The 16065-nt window shown below is 39.5% G+C and overlaps 1 protein-coding gene across 7 annotated transcripts in view; it reads left to right on the top strand.

The window, feature by feature from the left end:
* RARB (retinoic acid receptor beta) overlaps window positions 1-16065 on the top strand; it is a 332052-nt gene that overhangs the window by 60831 nt on the left and 255156 nt on the right. For 3 of the 7 annotated variants that reach the window (XM_075745807.1, XM_075745806.1, XM_075745808.1), the window contains exon 3: window positions 9999-10050. The exons of the other annotated variants lie outside the window; for them this stretch is intronic. The gene's annotated coding sequence lies outside the window, so the exon portion shown is untranslated. The remainder of the gene's footprint in view (window positions 1-9998; window positions 10051-16065) is intronic. 7 annotated transcript variants of the gene reach the window in all.

The following is a 16065-nucleotide window of genomic DNA, read 5'->3' as shown; positions in this document are numbered from 1 at the left end:
ACACAGACATATTTTCTTGGGAGCCTCATGGGAGTTTTTGTACTAGCAGGGCTCTTGAGTACATGCACAAAAAAGTTTTTTTTTAATACTTACAATATCTGTATCTTCTGAGCTTGTGAATCTGAACTATCTGATGTGTTATGGGATATGTCATGGAGTTTGAACTAAGCAATCTAATAGGGTGGTTACTGGGAAATGTATATTAGTGGGAACATTAATGTGCTCTCTTTATATTGAAACCAGGTTTGACAATGTTTATGTAGCCCATGGGCTGAATGGTGATGTTAGTATGAAAGAGGCAGATTGTTTAGCTGAAAGGAGAGTTGAAACTTGTCATGTCTGCATTACTGACATTAATGTTTTATGGACTCAGTGCTTCTAGGACTGCTTCTCTGTGTGGGATTATGGTAATTCCTGATCAATTGTGTCTTTGTAAGAAAATATAACCACACATAAAATGGGTAAAATGCAAGGTAGCTCTTCATTGCATAAAGACCAATTAGAGGGTAGTTTATTACCCACCTGAGGTTTGAAAAGAAAAATGTTACAATAAAAAGGTTCTTGATCAACAAAATGTGAAAGGACTTAGCAATTTTAGTTCACTAGGATTTGGCTAATGTGATTGTCCTCATTTCAGAGCGAGGCGTAAATCCTTTGCGTCAAAGTACAGGCTTCAGCTTCTATTTGCAGGAAGACGTATCTCTTGGAAACACAATTACGTAGTTGTCTGTGAGGAGTGGAGGGGCAGAGGAGTGCAGGGCTTGGTGGGCTCAGTCCTTTCTGAGGTGTTGGCAAGGGAGGAAGAGCACTCTAAGAAGCCTGGAAGAAGGGCAGCAGAGTGGCTGCTTTGCCACCCTTTGACCGTAAAACCTTACCCCCTTGATTGTAAAACCTCCGAAATGGAATGAAAAATGGAAGTAAGTGAAGGTTTGGCCACCATAGCTAGTGCTGATTTGACTAACTGCCATGCAATTATTCCATTATCAGAATTTTGCAGTGCATTATTTGTTTGTTTCTTTCCCCCCAAGGCAGAAATGCGTCTTCTGCTGAATTTATTTGCAATGTTTTGTTTTGAAACGGCAAAACTGATCTCAATTACGATTTTTATCTTGGCCACCAGTCATGTCAGAGCCCAGCCTAGCTCTTTAAAACAAATTCAGCATTGCTTGTTATATTGATTGCTGCAAGAGTTCCATCCAGCTCTAGTTCAAGCATGTTCATTTTGCAGTATAAGGATGATACTTTGGAGAAGTAGGTCTAGTTACTATAAAAAATAATTTTCCTAATATTTTTTATGCTGTACAGGCCAAATGAATCTTCCAAAATGAATAATGTGCATAGGACTAGTAAGGAATAGGAATCCAAAAATCTAGGAGCTCCTTTTGTTCCCCACCCACTTCCCCAGTGCCAGAGTGACACAAATTCATTTATGCGCACACACACATTTACACACAAATAAATGGATGAATAGATAGTGTAGATAGAACGAAAGAACCCTGCTATTTTAGATTGAAGTGCCTGTCACTGACATTAATTTAGATGTAGTATTAGGGAGCCTCTTAAAGGTCAGGTTTCCCCTGGAGCGTTAGTTTACCCTGGACATTTTTACAGATGATGTGCTAAAGATGTAATGCATCTAATAACTACATCTTGGCTTCATCTACTTGATTCATCAAATACCTTCCTGCTCAATACTGAGTTTTCAGTGACACGTTATATGTGAAATACTAGAAGACGGCATGTTAATACTGTGTTGATTACAACTGAATTTTTTTATTTGGAGGTACGTATAAAGGTGTGGGGAGGAAATCTCATTTATCGCCTGATGCTAGTGGCCTATGGCTTCCTGAAAATAGGGACCCCTCATTGCTTGATTAAGGGAAGATGGTTATGAATGACAACTGCCCTTTCCTGGGAAGGTGGCGATCAGATGCTCAGTGTTTTTACTGGGAGAACAGCATCATGACTACCCATGCAGATGGGTTTATCATGTTGCATGTAAAACATTGTATATACAACCAAACAATATTTCCTGGGTTCATGCAAAGCCATAGGTAAAGTGCACTGTTATCACCAAGACAGAGCCTAATTCTTGCTCTTATCCTGTGACCTTTTGATAATACAGATGCTTAATCCATTTTAAGGGGTCTTTTAACTTGATTGTGAAGACTGTAGTTGACCAGAAACCACAATAGGGCAGTCTTGGGGTTAATAAGATTGTTGGCTTTATAACAGTTTGTATTTCCTACTTCATATGAATATTTTTGTAGTGTAACACTTGCATTGAGCTGTATGCTCTGCCTTGTCAATAGGAACTTTATAAAAAGATCAAAAGCACAAAAGATAATTTTTAGCAGCAAAATGGATTTCAAATTATTTAGAGTGGCATGTGCTAAAGAGCTGCTAGTGGCGCAGTTTAGGAGTTCACCTCTCCATCGCTGACACGCTGTGATAAGTTGCCCATCTGTAAAATGGGTTTTAAGGTTTAAAAACAAACAAATGTAAAAAACCCCACCAACTTTCAGATTATCATATGAAAATGAAATACCGGTGTGAAATGTTGCTACTTCACCAAGAGAAATTATTTTTTTCTGCGCTGCGGAACTAGAGCTGTATGTTTCTGCAACGCCGGCCAGGGTGTGAGGCTCCCGAGGAACCAGGGCGAGCACTGTTCCATGGCGGGGGAAGGGGACCTAATTACAGGTGGTTGGTGGATTGGGTCTACATTCTTCTTCTGAATTGCAGATCTTGCACTTTGTAATCACATCCCTAAAGGAGGGTTGTTTTTTGTCTACACAGATCCCCAGTCATCTGGTTTTCCCTTGCACCCAGGTGAGGACAAAAGCAGTGGAATAGCAAGAAGTTATGGTCTTGTGCCCTGAAAAGCACCCACACCAAATTCATTTACTTTAGCTTGGGCTGAAGACTAGGCTGTGTGTTCTTTGTCCAAACTTTGTTCTTAAACTCTGAAGCAAAGCACAGCCTCGCCTTTGTGGGTTTTTTTTCTTTTTCCTAGAACTGCCTTTTGTATGTATTGGCAGGAAAATAGCATTGCTCTTAAGGATCTCAAAGTCAGTTCTGCTTCTGCAGCCTTGGAGCTGCTGTTACATTAAAGAGAGGGAAAAAAAAGCCTTTAAATATTGAAACAGTTTCTAAAGTAGAGAGGTTTGAATTTATGATTGATTTCGAAGTGATCTCTGTTTAAACTTTGAATGGGAATAAAATAGTGTCTTGTTCAAATATTGAACTAGTTTTAAAGTTAAATGGCTTGAACATAGAACTCTCTCTTGGGAAATTGTATTCTCATTTCAGTCTTTGACTTCTCTTGCATATTGTACTTTACCTCATTGTACTCACGCGCCAGTGTTTGCTTGGGCTGCACTAAGAAGCTTTCTGATACGATTTTATTAGTTGATTTAAAAAAACCCAACAACAAACCACAAAATACACTGAAAAAATGAATAGCGGCAGATATTTTTTCAAGGTAGTGGAAATTCAGCAGAACAATGTAAGCAAAGACTTAGGATAGCTTTTTAAAGCAGAAGATCAAGGGAGATAAAAGAATTAAAAAACATTGACATGGAGATGTGGTCACTGAAGTATGGCACGATGAGTGAGAACTATGTAATTGAGGGGATTAGTCTCTGGAGCTTGGCCGATAAACAGATGAGCAAACCATTACCTGTAATTGCTCACCGAGCCCCTCTTAATTTTTTGGGGTGATGGTTATTCTTTATTGATTAGCACGCTGAAAAAGTTATTTTGTGACTCACGTAGAGGCCCCCAGTTGTATTTTATAGCGTGTGCCGTCAACTTCTTAATGTGGCTGTGTGTTTGAAAGGGTTTGCTTCTCTGGCGTGGCTTTCACGAGTGGCCACATAATGCCTCATGAAAATCTTGTATCAGGAGCAGCGAGAGCTGCATTCAAGGACTAGATAAACTGCAGCATGAGTAATGTGCATGCTGTTGTCTTACTGACCATAACATTAAGATTCCCTGTGTATTTTATAGCCAAAATGGCTTTTCAGTTTCCTGACACTTGAGGGCATAATTACTTCAACTGACTAATTGAGTTGATAGCCACTTTTGCATATTCTCAGTGCGCTTTTTTCCTTAGCGTGGGGTCATGCAGTGGATCAGTGTGACATTGATGGTGCTGTTAGCCTGAACCACTCCGCTTGGAGTTTGTCGTAGTCGGAGAAGAAGGCAAAGCTGCAGATGAACTGCCCTTGCTGCTGTTCCCATGCCTGTAGCAGCAAGAAATTGATTTGTGATAGCTGGGGATTTCCTACAGCTAGAAATTTTCAGTGGCAAATCCGCTCTAAGTATGTATCTTTATGGCTGCAAGCAAGGGGGTTGAGGGTAAACTGTGTGTAGTGTTAGATAATAGTGTGGAAAAATGATCTCTGCGTTGATCAAAGTTTCATGAACTCATAGTGGAATGTGAGGTTTTTGTTTATTTAAATTTTTTATGTTGCCTTGAACTTAAACCACTGGAAGAGGACCTCCATTTAAAAATGAGTAAGATTTTGGTTTTTTGGTTTGGATTGTGAGGGGCATTGCGGCAAATTTTCAAAATTACCAATTGGAAATATTTATTTCAATAATGTCACTTAATAAGTCAACTAAAAAAACCCCACTAATGCACGGTTTAAGAACAGTGGGTTATCGAATATTCCTGTGGTACAAAACCAGTAAAGAATCAGTGGAAGTTTTTCTGGAACTTAAGAAATCAGTGCTGGCATATTTGAGAAATTATGGTAAATGTAGAATTTTGGATCCTGTTCTAAAAGATAAATTATGGTCAGTGGAGGCTGACTAATCAAACACTACTGGTAGGTCTTGGGAGCCACCTATTCCACAATTTCAATAAAACAAGAGACATGGAAGGAAGCTTATAGTGGGAGCCATGTGCTAGGTAGTCGGTGCAGTTGTCCCTCACAGGATACATTATCATGCTCCTCTCCACAGCTAAACAGGCTGTTAAACTGTGCTGGCTGGGACTGTGGGGGCCCGGTGGGGAGGGAAAGTGTTTTGCCCCATAGGAAGACTGGTAATTATTGCTATATGATAAGTAGAAATGTTATTCAGACTACACTTTCCACATTAGGGCTACATTTTCTCATGCTGTTGGCATTTGATGCCACTTACTGTTCTTAAGACAAAGCTTTGTATACAGTCATTAAAAGAAAAAAAAACCCCAAAGGACAACAAATGCTAGGTTGGTTAGCTACACTTCTTAAATGGTTGAAAACATACCACAAATGACTGTGAAGCATTGATCAATTGAGAATTTGTATGTATTTTCCCCTCTGTCCAGTAAGGCATTTCCTTTTGAATAAATAGCCCTTTTAAAAGAGGGTTTGGTGGAAACTATGGGAACGGGGAGATTAAACCCTGTCTTTTCACTCAGGGACTGATACGGTCATGTCGCAAAAGAGAGGGATGTGGTGGCTGATGGACAATGTCAGGGACAGAAATTTTGAATCTCCTGTTTAGTTTTTGAGATCTGCCTTTCCCGCTACAGAGTGTACCTCCACTAGCTCTTTGGTGTTCAGGAGGTCACCCAGCCCTCATCTTTGATGTGACTCTTGCCTTTTATCCAACTTGCGTTAGCACAATCGTGGTGCACTCTTGGTAGGGCAGCCGGTTTCTGGTTCCTGAGCTTTGCACACCTCAAAACTGGGGTTTATGGCTTCTCAGCCTGGGTCTATAGGTTTTTATTAGCAAGGAAGCTTTGCTGATACGGGTTCTCTTGGGTAAGTATCTCCACCTAGCTGTGAGTTACATGGGATGCCCTTGGTTATAGGGAAGTGTTGGTGTTTTCCTCCTAAACTCAGGAGGACTGACCCCAGTGAGATGAATCAAGAGAGCAGCTGTCCTACAAGGACCTTGGCATTGACACTACAGTGTCATGGTTTTTCCAGCAGGTTTGCATGACAAGAGTACTTTTTCACTGGGTTGGAGAATGGTATTCACTGGAACAAAACACCCACTCTTCCTGTTACTAGTTCATGTGCTTTCTCTTTTTTTCTTAATTGTGAAGGATCTTGGAAATACTCGCATTTATTACGTTCTGTCAACTTTGGAAGAGTAAGCAGGGCCATTCAGGCAAGTTCACTGTCCTCAGTGTGATGTAGCTTCCATTGAATTTAGTGAAGTTACACTGATCTTTATCCATTCTAGTTTTGACCCCAAACTATGTGTATGTTTGTGCATGTATACGTGTATGCATGTGTGCACGCATGTGAGTGCCCACACACAGTTGTATGCACACATTTATATATGTAAATAGAAATATATTGCGAAAGACTTAATGCCTGGAAGACTCTTAAGTACGTGAGGTGTAATGTGAAACTCCCAAAATACTGTCATTAAGGGCATTCTACAGAAAAGTCAGCGCAGCAGTTTTTGAGAGCATATTCGCTGTGCTGAGTGTACTCCAAAGGCCTGAGAGTGCTCCTGAGCCACGCATGGCTATGCCACATATGTCAGTGGGTGTTTTTTGGATCCCTTTCCTGGCCAAGACACAAATGCAGAAAAAGAAATCCATTTGAGATAAAGGCAGCAGAAAATTGTTCTAATGAAGTCTCAAAAAGGAAAGCAGAAACTTAGAGATACGATGACAAAAATGATACATAGTTTATGCAACCTTAATTTCACCTTAGCTAAGCTTTTTCTTTTTTTCTTCTTTTTTTTCTTTTTTTTTTTTTTTTTTTTTTTGTGGGGACAGGATATATAAAATAAAGAATTGTATGGATGAGTGTAATCCAGTGAATGGTTTATGGACGCGCTCCTCCAGGGAGTGTTATAAGTTCACCACTGAGTGCTAGATTTTGCATTTGGATCTCTGATTTAACTGCAAGAGGTGTAAAAACTGATGCATCGAGCCAACTCCCTACTGGTTACACCTCTGAGACTCAAGTGCTTCATTTGTTACTTTTAAAGCTATAGTAAATAATTTTAAACACAAAGTGGGGTTTTTTGTTGTTTTTTGGAAGGCTTATTGTTTGCAATAAGTGATGACAAATCTAAAGCAAATAAAACATTGTGTGATATTGGTAGAAATTATTAGATTGGCTCCAAACCTATTTGTTTGAAACAGTAGCTGTAAGAGACTTGTATATTTTGGTAACTTTACTGACTTTTGTTCTCCTTCTATCTCTTTTTTGGGGGTCAGCCATCACAAATGCAGAAGCTATGCAGATCTGGAGATACATTACTTTTTGTTGGATGGGGAGGATGGATTGAATTAATAATCCAATATGTAGGCTGCTGGCAGCGCCCTTGGTGCTTCAGAAGAATCACAGCACAGCTGCAAAAGCAGAAGAGATTCATAGTGTTTAAGGCCAGTGATAGTGATTGATATTAGTTATTGTCACAATTATTTTACTTTTACTGTGTCCTACAGTGGGGCTGGTGCCTCATTAGAAGGCTCTTAAGTCCTAGATTCAGAAAGTTTGGGATCTAAGTGGAAAGCTTGATGCACAGGGGAGGGGAGAACATTGTGCCAGAGTAAGAGCTTTGGTGGAGAGAAGACAGTAAGGATTATGAACACAGAGTAAATTACTTACTTCCTTGGGTGTACGTTGGTCTTAAAATGTTAAAAATGCATGGACAGGCTTGCAAGAGACAGTGCATGCATACTTGGAGGCAGGGTGGTAGTTCTTTACAGCGAGGCAGGATGTGAGGAGGACTTTCCATTGAAAGTAGTTTGGGTAGTTTGAGGATGCAAAATAACATGAATTGAGGTATAGCAAAATTCATGGAGGAATGTTTCTGAAGGTTAATGTCACCACTTGGGTGGAAGAAAAGGAAGAAATACATTAATAGGGAGATATCACTGAACAACAGTATTTGTTGCCCTCTATTTATGACTTTAGCAGCCCCCTAAGCCCTTCCTGCAAGAGTTAGATGCTGTTACCTAGAGAACCAAGGCAATGAAAAATGTCGCTGTCTGATAGGAGCTAGGAATAAAGACACATGAACAGAAGCTGATACAGGACTGGAAGGCAGCTTGTGCATCACCAAGTTTTATCCTCTGCTGTTGCAGGATCCTGAAGTCATATAAATTTCTCAGCCTCCCCTGTGGAAGGGCTTTCCTCCCTCCATCCCATTTCCGCGGGGTGGTAGTTGGAGCACCTCAGCCTCCTGATGGTAGACACGTGCTTGTGAATTCCAGTCTCAATGTATTCACGGCCAAGTCTTAATCATTTGTTCTTATGCCAAAATTGTCTTTTAACTTGCATAGCTTCTCTGCCTCTCTGTTGCTTATCTCTTCTCCAACCCTTTGCAATTACACAGAAATTACATTCCTTCGAAATAGGTTATAAAACCTTGCATAACGTTTGGGCCAGACTGATGACTCGGTAGTTCGCTGGATAGGTTCCTCCCTCATTCTTAAATACAGGTATTACGTTTGCTGCTTCCGTAGTCATTTGTATAACCTCTGACTGAAGAGATTTATTAAATACTAAGTTTTCCAGTAAGTTGAACTGAGAGCACAAATTTTGTTTGTAAAGGCTGTCATTTTTTCTGCATGTATATACAATTTGAACCTTAAAATACTGTGTCTTGTACACTTTGTTTCCCTTCTCTGAAAGTACGGGAAGGATTTTAGACCAGGATTTAATCACTTCAGTGTGCGTTTTCTGCCATTTTTTTCCCCAACCTGTATGGTGACAAATGACAGTCAGTGCTATGGCTTAGCCTGAGATGGAGGAATGCTCTTCAGCTCCATCTTAGGGATGGTCTTCTGGACTTGGGAGAAGGTACGGAACTGAGGGAATGCAGAGGAAATCTTTGGAGTAGAAAGCAAGCATCAAGGGAAATAAAAAAGTTGAAGAGTTAAGGTCATTACGTGTTATGATTTTCTGAAACGTATTTAATTCTCCAAGCTGCAAGCAATGATAAGAAAATTCCCTGTTGTGTCTCACTGACAAAAAGCCAGAATTAAAACTCTGAACATTTATACGTAAATTGAACTGCAGGTGCACTTTTGCAGGAGGGGGGGAAAGATCTTAATGACGTCTATAAAAATCAACCAGAAAATTCTATGGAGACTACACAAAAATATATTATTTTCCTGAAATAGTATGGGATAACTCCATAGGTCATCTTTTAATCTGATTGTTGGTTATTCAGTTTTCCCAAGTGAAGACCACTTTGATTCTGATGGCCATGTGTCGCATGCAAAACAACTGATTAGGGTATGGTTTCCAAACTTCTTTTTTTTCCTACATTGAGGCTATTTTTTTTCCCCCCCAATACCCTGGAAGATTATTGAATAGAGGCATTATTGCAGTCCATGTGTCATTTTACTGTACTTCAGTTCATTTAGTCCCAGGTGTACTACGTGTGTGTTCGGTCTAGGGGAGGGCATGGGAGCCTTGCCAAGCCCTTCAGTTATTCTTGGCTCAGAGCCTAAGCACTACATTTTTCTAACTTATGAAATGAATTTCAACTTGTAACCTGTGGCACTTTCAAGGTCATGATTGGAAGGTGTCAGGTGTGCTTTAAGAATAGCTCAGCAAGGAAAGGACCTATTTTGAAAGTTTCTTTTCTTTTTGTGTCGTCCCCCCCCCTTTTTTTTTTTAATAATTTCTGGCTAACAAATAGCCCAGAAAGCAAACTAGCATGAACTCTTCAACACCTCTCCAAATTCAACAAAACTGACATTTATAGCTTTATTGTAGCAGAGACATGGCATTTGGATTCAGATTGTTTGGACTGCAGAGTGTCAGTATAAATAGCTATGATTGACTTTTGTATGGAGCACATCTGGAAGCAATTTATGGCATTCCAGCTAGATTAAAGCATGTTTTAAAGGCATTTCACCAGTCTTTTTTTCCTTCTTTTTTTCTTGCTATGGTGAATAAAGTTTCAAAGACGGTTTAGCTGCTGTTTCTGTTAATGTGGACCATAGTGAAGTCAAATCAAGGGCAACAGGGGAAAATGGTGCATTTGTCTGTTTTTGTTTGTTTTGCTTTGTTTCCCAGAATAGAAAAACCCTGAAGTGAGTGTAACTGGAGCTATATTCTCCTTTGGAAGGTAAGATATGGCATTTGACACCAAGACACTTACACACTGAAAGCCAGCGAGCTGAACACACTTGAGGTGCTGGAAGTACTGACTCACGGGTACAAATCCGAAAGATTTAAATGCTAACGGGGACTGAAACGATGGGGCACAAGAACCACCTCACTGGTTTTGAAATATATAAAAATGTATAGTAGCAAAAAAAAAAAAAGAAGGAAGAGAAATCATTTAGCATGACCCGTCATGAAGTAATTGGGATAATACAAGGAAATTAAACACATGAAATTTGAAGCTGGATGGGAAAGAGGTTTACCTCAAAGGGCTGTTGCACTGTGGCAACAAGAGTTGAAGTGGGGATAATAAACGAGCTTTTGCTGCAGAGCGTGCCGGTTTGTTAGCAAATTTCTAGCTCTGTCTCTGCAGTAGACCTGCTGGCTCGCTAAATCTTTCCTGGTTGTGGTTATGGCGAACTGGGTTAAAGGTTGGAGTTGTACGGTTGCTCAAAATGCTGCTGCCGCAGGGCTGGCTGCTAAGGCGTGTTGTAGGGAAAAGCCTACTGAGGAATAGCGAAAATCTGAAAACTCTGCTACTGATTACTGTCACCATGGCGTATCGGGGTCGGCTTGTGATGTTGGCTCCTGGGGTCTTTGTGCTTCAGAGAGATTTTCCCCAGTGCTGTACAGATGTGTGGGTGCTGCTGGTCCCTTTTCATTTTTACTAACAGGGTGGGACTAATTGTTTCAGTTTTTCGTGGTGTTTTTCTGACAGCGCAATACTCATGTCAGATGGGCTGTCTAAAGATACACCTGTACTGCTGCGGTCAGAGATGTGGCTTCAACACAAGTGGATGAAGGATGAACCTTGGCCTGAGCTGCAGAGAAAGCACAGCGGTGTAGACTTGAGCACAGGCTAACTGCTTTCATTGCTGTCAGCACCTGAACTAGCTCAACTAAACCTGTTTTGGAAGCATGTCTCACCTCAGGTTGTTTTATAGATATTCCATGGGCATTAGCTCTTAAGACCTTATTTCCTTGCTCTTGGAGGTGGAGGAGAAAAGTACGCTGTCTGGTTCAGTCCCTCACGTCCTTGACCAGTGGTATGAAAGTAGGAGCTTCTTTGGTTCTACCTTCGAAGAAGTATTGAGGATGATAACATAAAATGGGGAAGCAAGAAAACAAACAGGGTCTGAAACCATTAAGTAGATTAAATGCAGTTTTAAATGAATGTAGGGAAGAGTATGAGAGCACATGACTTCTTGGTAGGAGCCATCTGGTGTGAGGATAAATCAAGAAAAGAAAAGAATTGTAAAAGTCATGAAGGTGGGATATTACTTTGGCAGCTGGCTTGGTGGCAAAAGTGCTTGATAGATAATTTTTTTTTAAATGCTGTAACTTATTTTTTTACTGCACTTCTAGCCTACCTCGTGCCAAATATGAGGTTACATATATTATGACAAATTTTATTTTTTTTTAATTTATTTTATTCCAGTCTTAATAAATCCCACTTTTAATTAGACCATATGAGGCTCGAACAGCCCTCTAGGAATTTTATGCAGACTCCAGGGGAAAGGTTAAACAATATTCAGCCTTCAAAAAGTGGCAATGAAAAGGAGCTCCCAGAGCTTAACCCACTTGGATCTTTTCCCAGCCAAGACACGACACAGACAAAATTCATGAAAAGGATTCTGGTTCTGTACGAGGGTCTGGAGTCTGGCAGGTGCATGATGCTTGTGTAATAACCCTTGCAGCACTAAGTTTAAGAGTTCATTGAAATATTGCATGTATTTAAAGAGTGTGTTTGCATGCATAAATCTTCATTATATATTGACAGAAGCAGTTGGTAGAAAAGTTTTTTATTTGGAAGTACATCTTTTTAGAGTCCATTTAGATGCTTTTGAAGGCCCTGAACGTGTGTACTTGCTTTCCTTGTTAAGCAAGGAGTTTCTATACCATTTTGTGCAGGACCAGGGGCCTGTATTGCTTCAGAATTTGCATCCAAATAATTTGCTGTGAAATTCTGTGCCATGATAGTGTGCCTTCTGCTTCAGCATCTGAGCTTTATTTGTTAGAAAAAATGTCCTTCTAGCTCTCTCACTTGTGAAGACGAGCACAATGCCTTAAACCAAAGGTGCTAAACCAGTGAGCTGCTCTTCCCGAATTTTCACGCAGCCTGGAGCAAGCAGCATTCAATTTGAATCGCTCGGTCCCTGTTAGCGTGGGAGCTCTCGACTAGTAATTCAGATGGTACTGTTGCTCATTGCACATGTTTAGAAGAAACATCATCAATATTCAAGGTTTTCCAAGCAGTCAGAGGGAAGGGGGGACTCGCGTTACAGCCTGAACAGAGTTGGGATACCACCAAATGCCCTCCCAGTTCCCTCAGTGTAGCCTTAACATAATTTGCCTTGGGTACTTCCAAATTTAACATTTAGATACTCAGAACAACAACTTAGTCCTGTAGGCACCTTCCTTTGTCACTCCTGACAACTGGAAGGAGACTGAGCTACACTTGCAAACCTGTTTAGGTGCTTGAAGTTTTCCTGTTAGGCATCTTGGAACACTTTTCAAAGTCGCTGAACGGGTCCGGTATATAGATTTGTAAATCCGTTTTAAAAAAAAAAAATTAAAAAAAAAAAAATCGCAGCATTTTGGTGCTGGAGCTCCACTGGCATCAACAGTACCTGTGATAGCTTCAACGGAGCAGAGATGCTTTCAGCCCCCCCTTCCAGCGGCATTACTGCGCACCCCCTGCAGCCCTTGCCAGCAGTCTGCAGGAGTAACTGCTGCGGCTAGCGCTGCATTCATGCGTGGGCCCTGAAAGAAAACACACAGAAAATGGCTGTAATTGGTTTATGCTGCCTGATTAATTTATTACTTATTTCCTGACAAGTCCATTGAAATGTAATTTTCTGAGTGGTGATAATATCCACAGAGTAAAAGATGGAGGATGGACAAGTTGAGAATACTAAATCACGAGCAGTATTGTTGCAGGGAGACTTCGTTCGGCTTTTCATTAGAGATTGCATTCTGTTATTATATGGCCTCATTAGTTATGCTGATTGAGGCAGGGGAAACTTTAATGACTGCTGTGTTAGGCACTGGAAACATATTTTAACTTACTGATGTAGAGTACAGAAAATAATTGCTGGAAGTGTATTAGCAGGATTGATAGGGGCACCTTAGACTCTCCATTACTTTTGGCTGTGGAGGGCTCAGAGATTGTTCCCGTTATGGATGATAGTTGACTTTCTCGGTATTTCTGTTGTTACAGGTTTAGAGTGCACACTTTTTACTGTTTCCGATAGCTTTATTCTTTTAATGGTGAATCCACAAGCTACCTTGTGAGCGTGCTGGGTCATTATTAGCTGTCCTGTAAAATTCACAAGCTGGCTTTGCATGATGCAATTATTTAGCAGTCTCATAAAATGTATATCTGGTCATCTCTTATCAGGCTCATTTAAACAGAGATATTTAAAATTGACATTCTTACACAAGCATCTAATTTACAAATAGCAATAAATAGTCCAGGCAGCGTGCCAGAGACACCTCGGAGGCTTGTAACCTGATGCTGGCTGGACGGATGAGGACTGTGACAATTCCATGCTTTTTTAATAATTAAAACATTGAACTGTTCTTGTGCCTGATCCAAACCGGTGTTGGTAGGGTTGATCTTTAAATCAGATACTGTACGGCTTCTGAGCCAACTTATTCCTGGTGTAAACTTACCAGCGGTTTCCAAATAATTTTCCGGGTGGATTCTCTTCATCGTAATTTTATTTGGGGTTGAGATTAGTTTGCTGAATATGTGTTTTTTTATATACATACATCAGTCAATGGAAAGTATTATTTAGTGTGTTCTACTGAAAAAGCAAAATTTATGAACGTAAATGTTGTCTGTTCACCAAAGGAAAGTGTAATGCAAATTAGAAGCAACATTTTATAAGGAAAGAGTTGGCAAGGGGTATGGGAGTTTGCTTAATAAGAGCTAGATTTTTTTTAATATTTCAAAGAGGCTATTTATAATGTCAGCCAAAAAGCTTTATAAATAAATGAGGCATTAGACTTACAACAGAAAGCAGTATAAATTACAACAATGATGATGATTACCCATTTCACTGACAGGCATGTGTAATGTTTTATTTGTGTTTGAACTGAAGGAGTCTGATGGTGTATTTTAGAAATAGGTAATGAAGAATTAATTGTTTCTTTATTAATATTAGTGACGTTTAATGGTAATATATCCTCTCGCTCTTAGAATGGATGTGTGGGTGACATTGTTCAGAAGTGCTTTCCAATTATTTTAACAGAAACCATATGTACAGAGGGTAGGCGAAGTGCAGGATATCAAGTCTAGGTAATTGATGCTATGCAGACTTTATAGACTTTCTCATTTCGTTTTTAATTAAAGTTTCAGTGCAATAGAATCCTTTAAAGTAAATTAAAATTAATCATCAGTAGGTGAAGCTGCTCTGCCGAGAACATAAAGCCACCAAAACTGTTTTTCATATTGTGCATATATTGATCAATCAGTCAATATTAATTGATTTATACGTAAGTGTACCATGTGAACTATTTGGGAAACTTAAAAAATGTTGGATGTGAATCCTATTAGGGCAACAGTTATTTTGTCATGGGTGTCAATCAATAGATACTTAAGTAGATTACAGATTCAATATTATTGTACTAGTTCAACTATGCGATTGCATTTCAAAACCACTACATTGTTATCTTTCAAAAGAAATTTTTATGCCATTTCCTCTTTTTGTTAATGTTTCACTATTCCTTTCTACAGTGATGAGATCATCAGTATTAAATGGTACATGAAAAATAATTTTAAAAGTTGCCTTTCATACACATGTATTTTGATGAAACTTCTTGTATGCTACGTATTTCTTTTTTTTGTTACGAATCTATATTTTCCACTGAATGAGATTCTCTTTAAATGTAGTAGTGAAACAAGTTAACTTTTCAGTAATTCAGTGGTATGTGATAAAATATTGTGAATTGCTATAAAGGAAAAGTCCCAGATTTTATTTAGATAAAAATCCTCTTGACGTTAGAAGATGAAATCCTGACACTGTTGAAATCATTGTAAAATATCCTGTGGAGTTCAATGGCATTAGCAGTTTCACCTTCAGAGTTTGTTGAAAGTAAGGGTAACATGTTAGGAATTAAGATAAGGCGATCTGGCCATTAAACTTCCTCAGAACCTTCTGCAAATCCGAACCATATTTCTTTGTGCTTCAGCTCCCTGGATGTAAAGCGGTGATAATAATTTCTTACATCATAGAAATGCTGAGAAGAGAGAGAAACTAAAAGCTAATGATTTTTTTCTCCAGGTTCTGGTGAGTTTGAAATCATGCAAGTTATGTAGATGGGTTCAACAAATACCCACAATGTCTGAATGTTGTATAAATAGCAACCTAGGAAATGTATGTTTTGTCCAGATAACTAGGTAAGTCTTGGAAAACACAAAAATAACTTTGTACCTAGGAAGTTGTCACGATGTTCACCGAGTGGCATAATTTGACTGCGTCGTGAGAGACAACAAATACTTGATAGGTGAAAGAAACCTTTCCTGTGTTTTCACATTTGTTCTCTGTTGACAAGGAGAAAGATGAGCAGATGATGAGCTAATTTAAGCACATGCTGAACTTTAAGCAATAACTAAGCCATGTGTTTAAATACATCTTTTCCTGATCTGAGAGCCCGCAGCTCTTGCTCAACGAGCAGGATCTGAAGAGATCCAAGCCGTGGTAAGATATAAGGACTTAGCAGGCAGCCCTTTTTTCACAGAAGATGTAAATTTTTAGGTAAAACAAAATTCCCCCCGTGCAAGCCTATGGTTTTTCTTTGTTATATTTATAAAGTTCTCCTTGGGAATGGTAAAATACCTCCTTTTTGTTCATGCACCTGTGAGAGGTTTAGTTCAGGTTAGAGAACCTGGGCACTGTGGGGGTTTCAGGTTTTGTGGTAATGAAAAACAGATAATCCGCACGGTTTTGTGAAAACATGAAGGGCATGTAGA

The sequence above is a fragment of the Balearica regulorum genome, chromosome 2 (assembly GCF_011004875.1).
Source record: "Balearica regulorum gibbericeps isolate bBalReg1 chromosome 2, bBalReg1.pri, whole genome shotgun sequence".
Taxonomy (NCBI): domain Eukaryota; kingdom Metazoa; phylum Chordata; class Aves; order Gruiformes; family Gruidae; genus Balearica; species Balearica regulorum.
Note: the sequence above shows the minus strand (reverse complement) of the source record. Positions and strands in the feature narration are given on the sequence as shown.